The following is a 16,721-nucleotide window of genomic DNA, read 5'->3' as shown; positions in this document are numbered from 1 at the left end:
TTCCTATCACTTTGTGTAACACAAAGAATGCTGTGGTGAAATGGGTTTGAAATGTCTGTCCTGGGACTTTGATGAAGGTTTTGGTCTGAAGTACAATGCTCAAAGGTAGAACAATATACACAATCTGAAATGTGATTGGACCCTGAGGGCTTTAATCTATGAGTTAATTGATTGATGGGTGTGCATGGAAGGGGTGAGAAACTTGTAAAGGAACTTGGTCATTTGGGACATGTCTTGGAAGTTATTTATTATCTTTGGTCTCTTCCTGTGTTGATGCTTACTGGCTGCTAATAAGTTGGACAACTGTGTTCCTTCATGCCCCTTTCATATTCTTGTGACCATGGACCTGTTTTCCTTGTTGCTAGGCATCTTGTAACAGTGATGAAAATGATTTACATGAATGTTTCTCACTAGAGATACTGACTTGTCTGGTCCAGGTTAACCATGGTTTAATTCTTTAAGCGTTTTTCTAGAAATTTCATGCTAACATTAAACCCAAAGTTACCAAACAGTTGTACCTGGAAGATTCTGGCAGTGTATCTGTTGTCTTAGAAATAAAGAACTTTGCTGCTTCCCACACTGGTCCTTCCTCTGCATTCACTACTGTATTTTAATAGATTGCAATATCATATGAAGTATCAGAAAATGAGGGAAAAATGGAAGGGAGGTGAAAATGTGTTAGAATCATTAAATTACACACTTAATGAAATCAATTGATTTTTTGTATACAAAGGAAACTTCAAAATTGCAGAAAAGGCTTAGCCTACTGTGATGCTGTTCATGGGAGTTGGTATTCATCATACCTCATGTGATGTAGCTGATAATAGTAGTGGGTTTATTACAGATGAATCAGACACGAATATGAGCATGAAGAGATAACACCGAGTTGCCTCAGGAGAAACAAATCAGGTAAAATTCATTGGATTCCGTTATGAGGAATTTTTTTTTCTTTTTTTTGTCTAAATGAGTTGGCAGAAAATTGGACAGATTGGCAAGTCTGACAGTAAGTGTAACACATATTAGAATGTGGGGGTTGTGTGGCTATAGGAAATATTTGTTCATGTCACCTCTTATTGAGTATCATTGCTGATAAACATAGTTATCCTTCACTTATGCAATGCATGGAATTGGGTCTATGCAGGGGCAAAGGGGAGGAAATGCTGTTGAGTAATGTTTGGGTAGGTTGTTGAGTCTGTGAAACATTCCTGTGATGGGACTTTATTTTTTCTCAATCTTGACAATCTACAGTTACCTAAGAAGAGAGAACAATTGAAGATCTGTCTCTATTCACTTGGTTATTTGGTAAATCTATAGTATATTTTCTTGGCTAATTAGTGATGTGGGAGGGCCCATCCCTGTGGCTAAGCTCATCAATAGTCATTTATAGATGGGAGCATTCTAGATTGTATTTAAAAAAATGGCTGATCAAGCCATAGAAAATTGGTGGTAGAATAAGAACGTTCTCTATTGACTCATATATATGAATATTTAGTCACTGGGAAGTGACAGTGAGTTTAAAGATTAGATGGAATAAGATAAGGTGTGGCTTCATTGGAGGAAGTGGGTGTGTCAAAAAGGATGGGTTTGAGTTTTAAAGAAGGCATTGCAATGGCAGAATCTCTCTCTTTGCCTAAGGATCAATAGTTCTCTATTGCTCCAATAATGGGGTCCCTCACTTGATGATTGTCCAAACTTCTAAAAATGTAAGCAAGCCTCCAGTTAAATGCTTTGTTTTCTAATAGTAGCCTTAACCATGGTGTCTCTTCACAGCAATAGAACAGTGACTAAGTCAGTGGCAAGCCAATAAGCAGTGTTTGCTGTTACTGATTCAACTTCCTGTTTTGTCTTCCTTGGTGATAGTCTGTAACCCTTCTATTTCCAAGTTATTTTTGATTGTAATATTCTACATTGTGAGAAAGAAGCAAACTAGAAAAATTACATCTCAGGTAGGTACATGAGTATATCTTATGTTTAAATAAAAATAAAATGTCTGCACATTATTATTTGTGGTTTTAAGATAAGTGACATTGGCTTTATTAGACATTTTTCCTTAAGAATGTCTTACTATTTTTATTGTTGAAAGGTTCCACCATGTCCAAAGAGCAAATTCCATAGCAAAGGTTTTTTTCAGCTTATACTTCCACATTGTTGTTAATCATCAAAAAAGTTGGGACAGAAACTGAAACAACACAGGATCTTGGAATTAGAGGCTCATTCATAGGCTATGTTGTAGTGATGCTTATTGTCTTGCTCCTCTAGTCTTGCTTAGCTTGTATTCTAAAAAAACCCAGGAGTACCACCACAAGAATTTCAACACCCACAATGGAGTTGGTGCTCTCTCACCAATTAAAAAAATTCTGAACAGCTGGATCTTATGGAGGCATCTTCTCAACTGAAGCTCCTCCTCTTTGAAGACTCTAGATCTTGTTGAGTTGCTATTAAACCAGTGTGGCATTCTAAATATAGTTGGCCTATGAGGAGGTGTGGCCTTGTAGGAATAGGTCTGGCCTTGCTGGAGGAAACATATCATTCTGGGTCTTTAAAGCTCTGCCCAGTGTGAATCAGACCATACCTGCATGCAAAATACATATTTTTTCTTGGAAGCATTTGGATGGAGTTGCATAATTCTAAACTTCCTCTCCACCATTATGTCTGCCTAGACTCTGCCATATTTTCTGCCTTGATGATCATGAAGTGAACCTCTGAACGTGTAATTAAATGTAGAAAAGCCCTAATGAAATGTTGTCTCTTATGAGTGGCCTTGGTCATGGTGTCTTTTCACAGAAACAAATCCCTAACTAAGAGAATCAGTTACTGCAGAAACTCTCCCAGATATTAAAATTAATCAACAATAGAAAGTATTTTCAAGTGCTGCAGCATACAAACTTATTCTAGAGAGAAAAATTGTAATGAATGAATCCATGGCATTTCAGCCTCAAAAAAAAAAGTCTCTGCGTATAGATGGAACCCAGGCAGACCTCCATGAAGTACACGGGCTCCTCAGGAAGTGACCAACACTGTGGGCAACCTCATAACATTTGAAACCCATGACAACTGGCATAGAAAAAAGGTCAGCATATATGCATTGGTTACACCTTCAGTGTTTTCTAAGAATGAGGTCACACATAAGGAAAAGATTAGAATATCCAGGCTATAGACAGGCTGAAGGTATGTAGGGAGTCACATGTTTAGAGGAGAGTTAGGTGGAACAGGCCAGTGTGGGAGCTTTTTATGGTCATCTGGGCCTCTCATTAGAGACCTCCAAAAGATCGCAGGATTCATCAGAAGCAAAGAGTGCTCACAGAAGGAACTCAGGATCCATTCCAACCCGACATTATCTCACAGCATATTCATTTTGTCTTTTACTTTACTTTTGAAACTGATTACACAAAATCAAGATTTCTGTGATGATTTAGGGAGTCACATATATTTAAACATTCACTTCTGGATTGTCTGGATAAAAATGGACTCTAAGTACCACACACACACATACAAACACACACACACACACACACACACACACACACACACACACACACAGAGAGAGTGAGAGAGAGAGAGAGACAAACACAAACACACGAATCTGTAATGATTGACTGGATATTTGTTAAGAAAACAAAGAGGCCAATGTGGATAGGGCCAAAGTTTGAATATTCCCAGAAACTTTCTCTTCTTCCTGTGACTCCTGCCTAACTTTTCGAGAACTCCAACTTAGAATTCATTTGTCTCTCAGTGCACTCTACTCTTTGTGTTCCTTATTGCTTTTAATGGTCACCATCAATTAGAACTTTCTTATCTTCATCCTGGTCTGTTTTCTGCATGTGAATTTTGGATTTCTTTAAAAAGATATCTTTATGGGATTAGAGAGATGAATCAATGGTAACAAGCACTTTTGCACCACAAGAATAGATCTGGTTTCTTGATTTCATATCCACTGGCCAGTAATCACCTTTAATGGCAGCTCCAGAGGACCTGACAACTCATGTCTCTGTGCTCACCTGTACTCAAAAGGACATGCCATATCCCCACCCACATAAGTAAAGATAATAAATCTTAAAATGTGAGACAGATTTCACTAAGTTTCATTATTCAAATGAAACCTGATTTTCTCTGATTTCTGAGTCTATTTCAATCAGTTTTCTGCGTTTCACCTTGTGTAACAAGGCCACATTTCTTTTAAATGTCCCTCTTTCCCCAACTTTTTGTTTCTCCTTCAGTGTTCACATCAGAGTTTCTACCTATGCTCTGTCCTTCTCCCCTACTTCCTAAACATCCATCTTTTGCTGCTATCTCTGCTCCTCCAAGTTCCATCTCCAATTCCTTATTCTACATGCAGACCAGAGAAGCTGTTCCTTTTAGCATGTATGATTTTAGGTGTACGTAGTGTTCACCACCTGAAATGAAACTTTCATCTTCATTTGATATTCCTTCCACTGTAGGCCATCTCTTCCAGCAAATTGTTAACTCACAGAATATCATGTCACACTTTTAAATTTTTAGAGCAAAACACATTTTATTGGCAAAGATACTGGGATTGTCAAAGACCCTTATGTAGCCAACACAGGAAAAAAAAAACAAAAAACTGTTTTTTCTTCCAGTCCTATACATTTACGTTTCTGTACTTTATGATTTTACAACTTCAAGAATCGTTGGCACCAGAGTATAGACATAGATATGGATGTCACCATGAAACTTGATAAAGTACACAGAAGGATTGGCTAGAATTTGGTAAACAACCTTTCTGAACTATTTGGAACCACCTTTTTTGGTGTACTGCACCCAGTTACCTATCAACACATCACTGTCATCTCCTGATCTCTCCTCAGCCAGAGGAGTGTCTGGAATGATGTGGAGGTTCCCTTTCTTGTAGTCATCCAGGAGCTGATAGAAGTAGAGAGCTGGATCCTTCTTGTAGGTAATGTAAAACAAATCCTTCATGATTGGAACCTGGGCTAGCACAACCCCCCTTCAGTTGTCCTCAGAGCCATCTTTACCCTTAAATTTGTGTTGTACTGCTCTGCCAACCAGGTCTCTGGCGAGGTGGGAATCCCTTACCTGAGGAAATCTTACTTTGGGAGGCAAAACCTTAAGGTTTAAAATCCTGTCATTATTGTAGAGCTCCTGTCCATAGACGCTGTCATTTCCATCATACTTCACCAAATAAAGAGAAGGGTTTGTTGGCAGTTGACCTAGAACTATGGTCTTCCATTGAGTGACAGGCTCATTACCTTCCTTCCAACCTTGAGAAATTCTGCAGCCAACAATATTCCTCAAGACGTTGGAAGAAGACATCCTCCTCCTCTTCTTCATGAGGGATGTCATGCTAAGACTCTTCAGAGGTATTGTCTTCTACATGGCTGTAGCCCTGGTGTGGTAGACCACACCAACCCTGGGCAGATGTCTTGTGGGTAACATTCTGTGTTCAAATATCATACTTGCCCATTGCCTTGGATTGAAGATATTGCCTGTTTACACCAGACACAATGCTGTTGCTACTGTCATATATATGAGTTACTGAAAGGCAATGAGTGTAGGATGGGACAGAATGCGGGAGAAATGCTCTTCTCTAATGGAATTTTTGAGTAGGTCAAGAAGGCTATGCTAAACATGTTTGGGCTTCTAAACTTAATTTGATCCAAATAAGAAGTTCATAATCCAGCTATGGTGGCGCAAGCATTTAAACTCAGCATTCAGAAGGCAGGATAAGGCAGATTTCTGACTTAGAGACCAGCCTGGTCTACAAAGTGAGTTCCAGGGCAGCCAGTGGTAGACAAAGGAACCATGTCTCCAAATCAGCAACAATATTAACAACTAAAACAAAAAAAAAACAACAAAAACAAAACAAAACAAACAAACAAACAAAACAAAAAAACAAAAATGAAAAACAAACAAAAAACAAAACAAACAATCAAATCAGAAGTTAATAGGAGGTGTTAGTGACCCAAGTCTTAAATCCTAGTACTCAAGAGGCAGAGGGAGGCAAACCTTAGTGAGATAAAGGCTAGTCTATTCTACAGAGTGATTCTCCTAACAGCCAACGCTACACACAAACACACTCAAAGTAAAATTAAACACCCATCCAAAGAAAAAACGAACAAACAAAACAACAACAACAACAACAACAAAACAAATAAATAAGGGAAACAAGGAAATTATCGAAGGGAAATTAACAAGTAATTCTCCACAGCTCAGAATAACATACTCAGATGGATATGTCTTCAGCCCTGAGCTAATTTTCCTTTTCTGAGGAACATCTCCTTGCATGTCTATGTCAATGTGGAAGTTGGTATGCCTTTTACCCAAATGATCAAGGAGAGAACAGAATAAAGAAAATGAGCCAGAGTTGTTACCTACCCTCTCTTGTACCTGCAAGCTCTGAATTAGGTGGCAATATTCACAAATATCCCAGGGACACAGCACACCACTGGCCTTCTGTAATATGTCACCTGACCCAGCCTCAGGATTATTTGGTGATTATTTGCCACTGCAACTCTGGCCTCAACAAATCCAGGCAATATCAGCCATTTAGAACTAACATTTTCTAAAATACATACGGACAAAGAAGTGCTTTGACATTTTAATGGAATTGTGAAGGAGATATTGTTAGCAAGGATAATAAATTCAGGAGATCAACTAAACTGTATCAACCATGCCCCTGGCCCCAAACATGGGAGAATTTAGAATGTACAGTTACTCAGTGTGGGAGGGAAAACTTTCAGCTTTCTATAGCTATGAGGGTCCCATTCACTTCATAAATGTACTTACCCAAAGAAAATGTCTTAGTCATCAAGATTCTGTCTTTTGATACAGACCAGGCAAAAAAAAACTTGAGGAACAACGTTGGGCTTCAGGAGCTGGCCTGCCTTTCATACACCACTGGGAAAATAGTGGACACACCTTCTAGGGATTCTAGTGCCTCCAAGTGGAATAGATGTGCAATCTATGGCCAGTGCTCTGTGACATCACCTATTTCAGCTTGCATCATAGAACCCCACTCATGCTGGTTCCTTCCCTAATTACACCAGAGACATTAACCATCTAGGCTTTACGTTTTCATATGGCATTCTCGAAATACAAAATATAATCCCTACTGAAATGTCCTGATGACTTGAGTCACATTCTGCCCAAGTAATTCACACCTATATTGTTTTTATCATTTTGGTGGTTGGGTTTCTGTTTATTCATTTGTTGATTGTTTGTTTTGTTTTTGTTTTTATTTTCCTCCTGTGAAAGCCTTCAGTTTCTGACTCACCAACATCCTTGGTGGTTATTTTCCCTGTTCCAACCTTTCCCTGGTTATCTTTAAACTGTTCTTAGTGTCAGAAATTGTGCCAGACTCTTTGAGGCAGCACATTGGATAGCACATCAAAATTCTGTTTATGAAAACCCAAAGTTAGAGCAATAAATATTTTATTCAAACAAAGCAGGAATTTTACAGGGTTAAGTACCTTGTATTGAAGTTATTTGCAACCGTGAATCATTGATTCTTTGCAAAATGAGAAGGCAATCTAGCTCTTGTTCCTGCTTACAAAGTTGTGATGAAGTTAAACCCAATATCAACCAGTCATGTTTTAAAGGCCTTTAAAATTTATTAGTATTTCTGGTTACAAGTAATTTAGTAGATTAAATGCAGTAAAACAGGGTGAAATAGATTTGATAATTTTACTTTTGAAATATGGGTAAACAAAATATTGAATGCTGGTAAGTATGGAATTTACTTACAAATTATCAGGCACTTTAATTTTTCATGCCATATAGATCGTAAGTTCTTCCAGAAAAATTAATTTCAGGCCCTTACACGGTAACCATCACACTTTGTATATTTTTTTCATAGATGTTGACACTACCCATAGTGGGCTAGACCCTTCAACATCAGCCATCCAAAAAAGATCATTCCTTACTGGTGTGGCAACTGACCAATGTGATGGAGGCAGTTCTTTATCTGCGGTTCTATATTCCCAGGTTGAGTTAACTAAAAAAAAAAAAAATGCAAGAAGGACCATTTCACATCCATATCATAAACGTTGATTGCCTTACTGTGTGCAATAAACATGCGATAGATTAATACTAGATGTCAACCACTGGATGGATGGCTTAAAACATGAGAGAGAGAGAGAGAGTGACAGAGAGAGAGAAAGAGGAGAGAGAGAGAGAGAGAGAGAGAGAGAGAGAGAGAGAGAGAGAGAGAGAGAGAGAGAGAGAGAGAGAGAGAGAGAAAGAAAGAAAGAAAGAATGAGAGAGAGTTTTTGATATGTCATAGGGTGTTTGATATTTCAAGCCCAGTGCCAAATCACTTTTAATGAAAACACAAATCCTAATTCTTTCTAAACATCCCACCACCTGGAAAAATAACTCCTTTGAATATTTGATCTTCTGTGAGCCACAATTATTCAAACTAATAAAGTATGTAAAAGAAATTGAAATCAAGTAATAATTGTCCATGCCACTTCTTGGAATATTTTATATCATTACTTTTCTTTTCTTAGAGGTTAGGGTTATTTGCATAACAAGAGACTAATCAGTCATCATTGTCACATCAGCCAAAGGCATCCTAACCCTGCCACATTTCTACTTGATTAATCACATTGGCATTACTTATTTGTATGGAAACATATCCCTTCATCCTGATTTAGTTAAAAGCGTGGGAACTGTTGATGTGCAATTAATTTTGTTCATAATGGGACAAAACAGAAGCCTACAGGATTGTTCCTGGGAGCTGAAGATTTCCCTTCCATTTAGTAAAATGTTATAAATATTATTTTAACACAAGCCTAAATTCGTGAAAAAGCTTTTTTTTCATATTTTAATTATTTACAGGTCGTTCTCTGCCATATAAAGGAAGGTAGAGAAGGAAAGCTGTTTTGGAATCACTGACACACACACTTAACTGAGGTCTCTTTGCATAGTAACAAGATATACCCATCCGCTATATCTGGGGAGTTTGCTTCAGGAACTCTAATGATATAAAGTCCTCAGGACTCTAGGCTAAGATAACAGAACACTGCTTATAAGCTATGCAAGATAAGCTCTTGTATATTTTATTTATATTCATGTGTGTCTGCACACAGATCTGTACAGGTAAGTTCAAAGGTAGCGAAGGGTATAGTGTGATTTGCTCCTTCACTCCCTAATTTATCCCCTTTCTACAGGGTTTCTTGCTGAGCTAATATTGAGGCTGGCTTTCAGGAAGCCACAGTCATCTTCCTGTCTCTTCCCCTCCCAAAATCCTAAGCACTGGTGTTGTAAGTAAATAAACACAGGCATGAATTTGCCCCTTTGCCATCACCTCTGATCCTTCTTTATTTTAAATAATCTCTGGATTACTTTTGCCCTTAATGTAATGAAACTGCTACACAAGGGTTTGTTATTTAGGAAATGGAAATATAAGTCGTCTGTATATGTTCAGTACAGACATTATATATTAAGAACTACATTCATTAATTCCTTGAGAAATTCATACAATGTATTTTGATGGAATTTATTTTTCAGTTCTCTTAATAACTACTCCCGGACCAAAACCAGATCCATTCCCACCTTAATCCTCCTCCCAACTTCATGTCTCCTTTTCTCCCCTTTGATACAACCCATTCAAATCAATTGTGTTGCCCATAAACTCTTGGACATGGAGCTACCAGTAGTGCCTGGCCAACCTATAACCTTCAAAGGGCATACCTTTGATGTAAACTGACTCTCCATCTTTCATTAACTGTCCATACCTTCTCAGATGGGGATGATGGATAGTGAGAACCTACCACTCATTGATGGAAGGCAGACTGGCCTGATTTTGTGCAGATAGAGACATACAGTTTCTCAATGACCTCTCTGCCTTACAAGATTTCCACTATCTCTTCATTGAGGGATCCTAAGACTCAGCTCCTCTACTTCTTGCCTCTTTCTGTGAGTATGTGTGTGTGTACAAGTGTGTCTATATTATAGATGTCTCATTTTACATCCAAGTCAACGCATAGTGGGGTTTGCAATCAACTGCTGGCACTATTTCACACTAGGCAATATGCTGTGATGCAGATGGTGGGACTAAATACCACACTGAAACTGGAGATGGCTAGAAATCATCACAGTTGGTTGTAGTATAGGTGAAATTTACACTTTTGTCCTAAACTTCTGGGTCCACCCTATGGCTTTAAGATGGAGGGATGTGGGATCAAGAACATTAACTTGCATTGCATTTTCCTTCTTCTTGAACTCATATTTTAAAATACCTCATGGAGGTGATGATTCTGTTGGCCTGGACGTTTTGCTTTTGTAACTGCTATACAGAGATATCCTTAAAGAGACAGATAGATCCTATCACTTTTTGTAACATAAAGAATTGTGTGGTGAAATGGGTTTGCAATGTCAGTCGTGGGTTTTGATGAAGGTTTTGGCCCCAAGTACAATGTTCAAAGATAGAACACTATACACAATCTGAAAAGTGATTGGACCCTGAGGGGTTTAATCAATGAGTTAATTGATTGATGGGTGTGCATTGAAGGGGTGAGAAACTTGTAAAGGAACTTGGTCATTTGGGACATGTCTTGGAAGTTATTTATTGTCTTTGGTCGCTTCCTGTGTTGATGCTTACTGGGTAATAATAAGTTGGACAACTGTTCTCCTTCATGCCCCTTTCATACTCTTGTGACTATGGACCTGTTTTCCTTGTTGCTAGGCATATCGGAACAGTGATGAAACTTATTTACATGAATGTGTCTCACTAGTGATACTGACTTTTCTGGTCCATTGTAACCATGCCTTAATTCTTTAAGCTTTTTTTCTAGAAGAATCATGCTAACATTACACCGAAAGTTACTAAGTAGTTGTACCTGGAAGATTCTGCCAGTGTATCTGTTGTCTTAGTAATAAAGAACTTTGATTCTTCCCACACTGTTTTTTCCGCTGTATTCACTACTGTATTTTAATAGATTGCAATATCATATGAAGTAGCAGAAAATGAGGGGAAAATGGAAGGGAGATAAAAATGTGTTAGAATCATTAAATTACACACTTAAAAATAAAGAAATCAATGTATTTTTTATTATAGAAAGGATACTACAAAAAAAGCTGCTGAAAAGGTTTGACCAACTTATGGGAGATGGTATTTGTCATACCTCCTGTGATGTAGCTGTAAATAGTAGTGGGTTTATTACAGATGAATCAGACACCAATATAAGCATGAAGGGATAATACTCAGTTGCCTCAGGAGAAAGAAATCAAGTAAAATTCATTAGATTTCTTTATGGGGAGTTTTTTTGTCATAGCTTTGGTGGCATAAAATTGGACAGATTGGCAAGTCTCCCAGTAAGTGTAACACACAGTAGAATTTCGGGGTTGTGAGGCTATAGGAAATATTCAGCTCATGTCACCTATTATTGAGTATCCTTGCTGATGGAGGTAGTCACCCTTCACTTATGCCATACATGGAAGTGTGTCTATGCAGGGGCAGAATGCAATAGATGGTGTTGAGTAAAGTTTTTGTAGGTTATGGTGTAAGTTAAACATTACTGTGATGGGATATTATTTTTTTTTTTCAATTTTGACAATCCACAGTTACCTGAGAAGAGAGAACAATTGAAGATCAGTCTCTATTCACTTACTTGTTCATTAGGTAAGTCTATGGGATATTCTCTTGGGTAATGATTGATGTGGGAAGGCCCATCACTGTGGCTAAGCTCATCAGTAGTCCTTAATAAATGGGAGCCTTTTAGGCTGTATTTTAAAAAAATAGCTGAACGAGCCATGGGAAAAGTGGTGGTTTGAATAATAAAGTCACCTATAGACACATATATATGAATATTTAGTCACCAGAAAGTGGCAGTGAGTTTAAATTTAGAAGGAATAAGAGAAGGTGTGGCTTCATTGGAGAAAGTGGGCGTATCAACAAGGATGGGTATGAGTTTTCAAGAAGCCAATGCAATGGCAGAATCTATCTCTTTGCCTAAGGATCAATAGTTCTCTATTGCTCCAGTGATGGGGTCCCTCTCGTGATGATTGTCCAATCATCTGAAAATGTAAGCAAGCCTCCAGTTAAATGCCCTGTTTTCTTCTTTTTCTTTTTTTTCCCATTTTTTATTAGGTATTTAGCTCATTTACATTTCCAATGCTATACCAAAAGTCTCCCATACCCACCCACCCCCACTCCCCTACCCGCCCACTCCCCATTTTTGGCCCTGGCATTCCCCTGTACTGGGGCATATAAAGTTTGCTTGTCCAATGGGCCTCTCTTTCCAGTGATGGCCGACTAGGCCATCTTTTGATACATATGCAGCTAGAATCAAGAGCTCTGGTGTACTGGTTAGTTCATAATGTTGTTTCACCTATAGGGTTTCAGATCCCTTTAGCTCCCTGGGTACTTTATCTAGCTCCTCCATTGGGAGCACTGTGATCCATCCATTAGCTGACTGTGAGCATCCACTTCTGTGTTTGCTAGGCTCCACATAGTCTCACAAGAGACAGCTACATCTGGGTCCTTTCGATAAAATCTTGCTAGTGTATGCAATGGTGTCAGCTTTTGGATGCTGATTATGGGGTAGATCCCTGAATATGGCAGTCTCTACATGGTCCATCCTTTCATCTCAGCTCCAAACTTTGTCTCTGCAACTCCTTCCATGGGTGTTTTGTTCCCACTTCTAAGGAGAGGCATAGTGTCCACACTTCAGTCTTCATTTTTCTTGAGTTTCATGTGTTTAGGAAATTGTATCTTATATCTTGGGTATCCTAGGTTTTGGGCTAATATCCACTTATCAGTGAGTACATATTGTGTGAGTTCCTTTGTGAATGTGTTACCTCACTCAGGATGATGCCCTCTAGGTCCATCCATTTGGCTAGGAATTTCATAAATTCGTTCTTTTTAATAGCTGAGTAATACTCCATTGTGTAGATGTACCACATTTTCTGTATCCATTCCTCTGTTGAGGGGTATCTGAATTCTTTCCAGCTTCTGACTATTATAAATAAGGCGGCGATGAACATAGTGGAGCATGAGTCCTTCTTAGCAGTTGGGACATCTTCTGGATATATGCCCAGGAGAGGTATTGCTGGATCCTCCGGTAGTACTATGACCAATTTTCTGAGGAACCACCAGACTGATTTCCAGAGTGGTTGTACAAGCCTGCAATCCCACCAACAATGGAGGAGTGTTCCTCTTTCTCCACATCCATGCCAGCATCTGCTGTCACCTGAATTTTTGATCTTAGCCATTCTGACTGGTGTGAGGTGGAATCTCAGGGTTGTTTTGATTTGCATTTCCCTGCTGATTAAGGATGTTGAACATTTTTTCAGGTGCTTCTCTGCCATTCGGTATTCCTCAGGTGAGAATTCTTTGTTCAGTTCTGAGCCCCATTTTTTAATGGGGTTATTTGATTTTCTGAAGTCCACCTTCTTGAGTTCTTTATATATGTAGGATATTAGTCCCCTATCTGATTTAGGATAGGTAAAGATCCTTTCCCAATCTGTTGGTGGTCTTTTTGTCTTATTGACGGTGCCTTTTACCTTGCAGAAACTTTGGAGTTTCACTAGGTCCCGTTTGTCAATTTTCGATCTTACAGCACAAGCCATTGCTGTTCCGTTCAGGAATTTATCCCCTGTGCCCATATCTTCAAGGCTTTTCCCCACTTTTTCCTCTATAAGTTTCAGTGTCTCTGGTTTTATGTGAAGTTCCTTGATCCACTTAGATTTGACCTTACTACAAGGAGATATGTATGGATCGATTCACATTCTTCTACATGATAACAACCAGTTGTGCCAGCACCAATTGTTGAAAATGCTGTCTTTCTTCCACTGGATGGTTTTAGCTCTCTTGTCGAAGATCAAGTGACCATAGGTGTGTGGGTTCATTTCTGGGTCTTCAATTCTGTTCCATTGGTCTACTTGTCTGTCTCTATACCAGTATCATGCAGTTTTTATCACAAATGCTCTGTAGCTTTAGATCAGGCATGGTGATTCTACCAGAGGTTCTTTTATCCTTGAGAAGAGTTTTTGTTATCCTAGGTTTTTTGTTATTCCAGAAGAATTTCCAAATTGCTCCTTCTAATTCGTTGAAGAATTGAGTTGGAATTTTGATGGGGATTGCATTGAATCTGTAGATTGATTTTGGCAAGATAGCCATTTTTACAATGTTGATCATGCCAATCCATGAGCATGGCAGATCTTTCCATCTTCTGAGATCTTCTTTAATTTCTTTCTACGGAGACTTGAAGTTTTTATCGCACAGATCTTTCACTTCTTTAGTTAGAGTCACGCCGAGATATTTATTAATATTTGTGACTATTGAGAAGGGTGTTGTTTCCCTAATTTCTTTCTCATCCTGTTTATTACATAGTACTTGAAGAATGAGCCAGAGCAATTCGACAACAAAAGGAGATCAAGTGGATATAAATTGGAAAAGAGGAAGTAAAAATATCACTTTTTGCAGATGATATGATAGTATATATAAGTGACCCTAAAAATTCCTCCAGAGAACACCAAAACCTGATAAACAGCTTTGGTGAAGTAGCTGGATATAAAATTAACTCAAACAAGTCAATGGCCTTTCTCTACACAAAGAATGCCTTGTTTTCTAATAGTTGCCGTCACCATATGTGTCTCTTCATAGCAATAGAACAGTGGCTAAGACAGTGGCAAGCCAATAAGCAGTGTTTGCTGTTACTGACTCAACTTTCTGTTTTGTCTTCCTCAGTGACAATCTGTATTCTTTTTATTTCCAAGTTATTTTTTATTGTAGTATTCTACATGGTGAGAAAGAAGAAAACTAGAACAATTACATCTCAGGTACGTACATGAGTATAGCTTATCTCTAAGTAAAAATAAAATGTCTACACATTGACATTGGCACTGTTAGACATTTTTTCCCTAAGAATACCTTACTGTTTTTTATTGTTGTAAGGATTCACCATGTCAAAGAGCAAATTCCATAGCAAAGGTTTTATTCAGCTTATACTTCCACATTGCTGTTTATCACCAAAGAAGTTGGGACAGAAACTGAAACAACACAGGATCCTGGAATCAGAGGCTCATTCATAGGCTATGGAGTGGTGATGCTTATTGTCTTGCTCCTCTAATCTTGGTTAGCTTGCTTTCTTAAAGAACCCAGGACTACCACCACAAGGATGTCAACACCCACAATGGAGTGGGTGCTCTCCCATCAATTAAGAAAATTCCTAACAGCTGGATCTTATGGAGGCATCTTCTCAACTGAGGCTCCTTCTCTTTGAAGACTCTAGATCTTGTCAAGTTGCTATGAAACCAGTGTGGCATTCTAAATATAGTTGGCCTATGAGGAGGTATGTCCTTGTAGGAATAGGTCTGGCCTTGCTGGAGGAAGCATATCACTCTGGGGCTTTAAAGCTCTACCAGTGTGGAAGAGACCCTACCTGTATGCAAAATACATAGTTTTTCCTCGAAGCATTTGGATGAAGGTGCATAATTCTAAACTTCCTCTCCACCACCATGTCTGCCTAGACAGTGCCATATTTTCTGCCTTGATGATCATGGAGTGAACCTCTGAACGTGTAATGAAATGTAGAAAAGCCCTAATGAAATGAGTCTCTTATGAGTGGCCTTGGTCATGGTGTCTTTTCACAGCAACTAATCTCTAACTAATAGAATCAGTTACTGCAGAAACTCACAGATATTAAAATAAATCAACAATCGAGATTATTATCAAGTGCTAAAGCATGCAAACTTATTCTAGAGAGAAAAACTGTTATGAATGAGTCTATGGCATGACTCTCTCAAAAAAGAAAAAGAAAAAAAAGTAAGAAGGACCATTTCACACTCATATCATCAATATTGATTGCCTCACTGTGTGAAATAGACAAGAAATGGATTAACATTAGATGTCAACCACTGGATGAATGGCTTAAAACGAGAGCGAGACAGAGAGGGAGAGAGAGAGAGGGTGAGAGAGAGAGAGAGAGTGAGAGAGAGAGAGAGGGTGATAGAGAGAGAAAGAGAGAGAAAGAGAGAGAGAGAAAGAGAGAGAATGAGGAGAGAGGAAAATGAGATGAAAGAATGAGAAAGAGAGAGAAAGAATGAGAGAGAGATAGCCTGATGGGTTTTTGATACTTCAAGCCTCAGTGGCCAATATCCTCAGAAAATACAAGCTGATAAGGAATTAGTTGAAGAACAATACCTTTTGGGTCATTTTCAAACTTCTGTATCTCCATGGAATACCCCATTTTTTTTTTATCAGAAAGATGCATTTTCAATTAAAAGTACCTTCCTTGAAATTTTGATCTTATTTTTGGTACAAAGGACTCATAATCTAATTTTTTAAAAGAATCATATTTCCAAGTGGTGGTGGCAAACACCTTTAATCCCAGCACTCAAAAAGCAGAGACAGGTGAATTTCTAAGTTCGAGGCCAACCTGGTCTACAGGGTGATTTCCAGAACAACCATGGCTACACAGAGAAACACTGTCTTGAAAACACAAAGAGAGAGAGAGAGAGAGAGAGAGAGAGAGAGAGAGAGAGAGAGAGAGAGAGAGAGAGAGGGAGGGAGGGAGGGAGGGAGGGAGGGAGGGAGGGAGGGAGGGAGGGAGGGAGGGAGAGAGAGAGAGAGAGAGAGAGAGAGAGAGAGAGAGAGAGAGAGAGAGTTTCTATACAGAGAACAAATATGAAAGGTTTTCAAACTGACTTTCATTTTCCAAGTATGGTAAGAACCCTAGAGTTAGTAACAAAGAACATAGAACACAACACATAGCAGACAAAAGTACAAAGCACACTCA

This window comes from Mus musculus, chromosome Y (assembly GCF_000001635.26).
Source record: "Mus musculus strain C57BL/6J chromosome Y, GRCm38.p6 C57BL/6J".
Classification (NCBI taxonomy): Eukaryota; Metazoa; Chordata; class Mammalia; order Rodentia; family Muridae; genus Mus; species Mus musculus.
Note: the sequence above shows the minus strand (reverse complement) of the source record.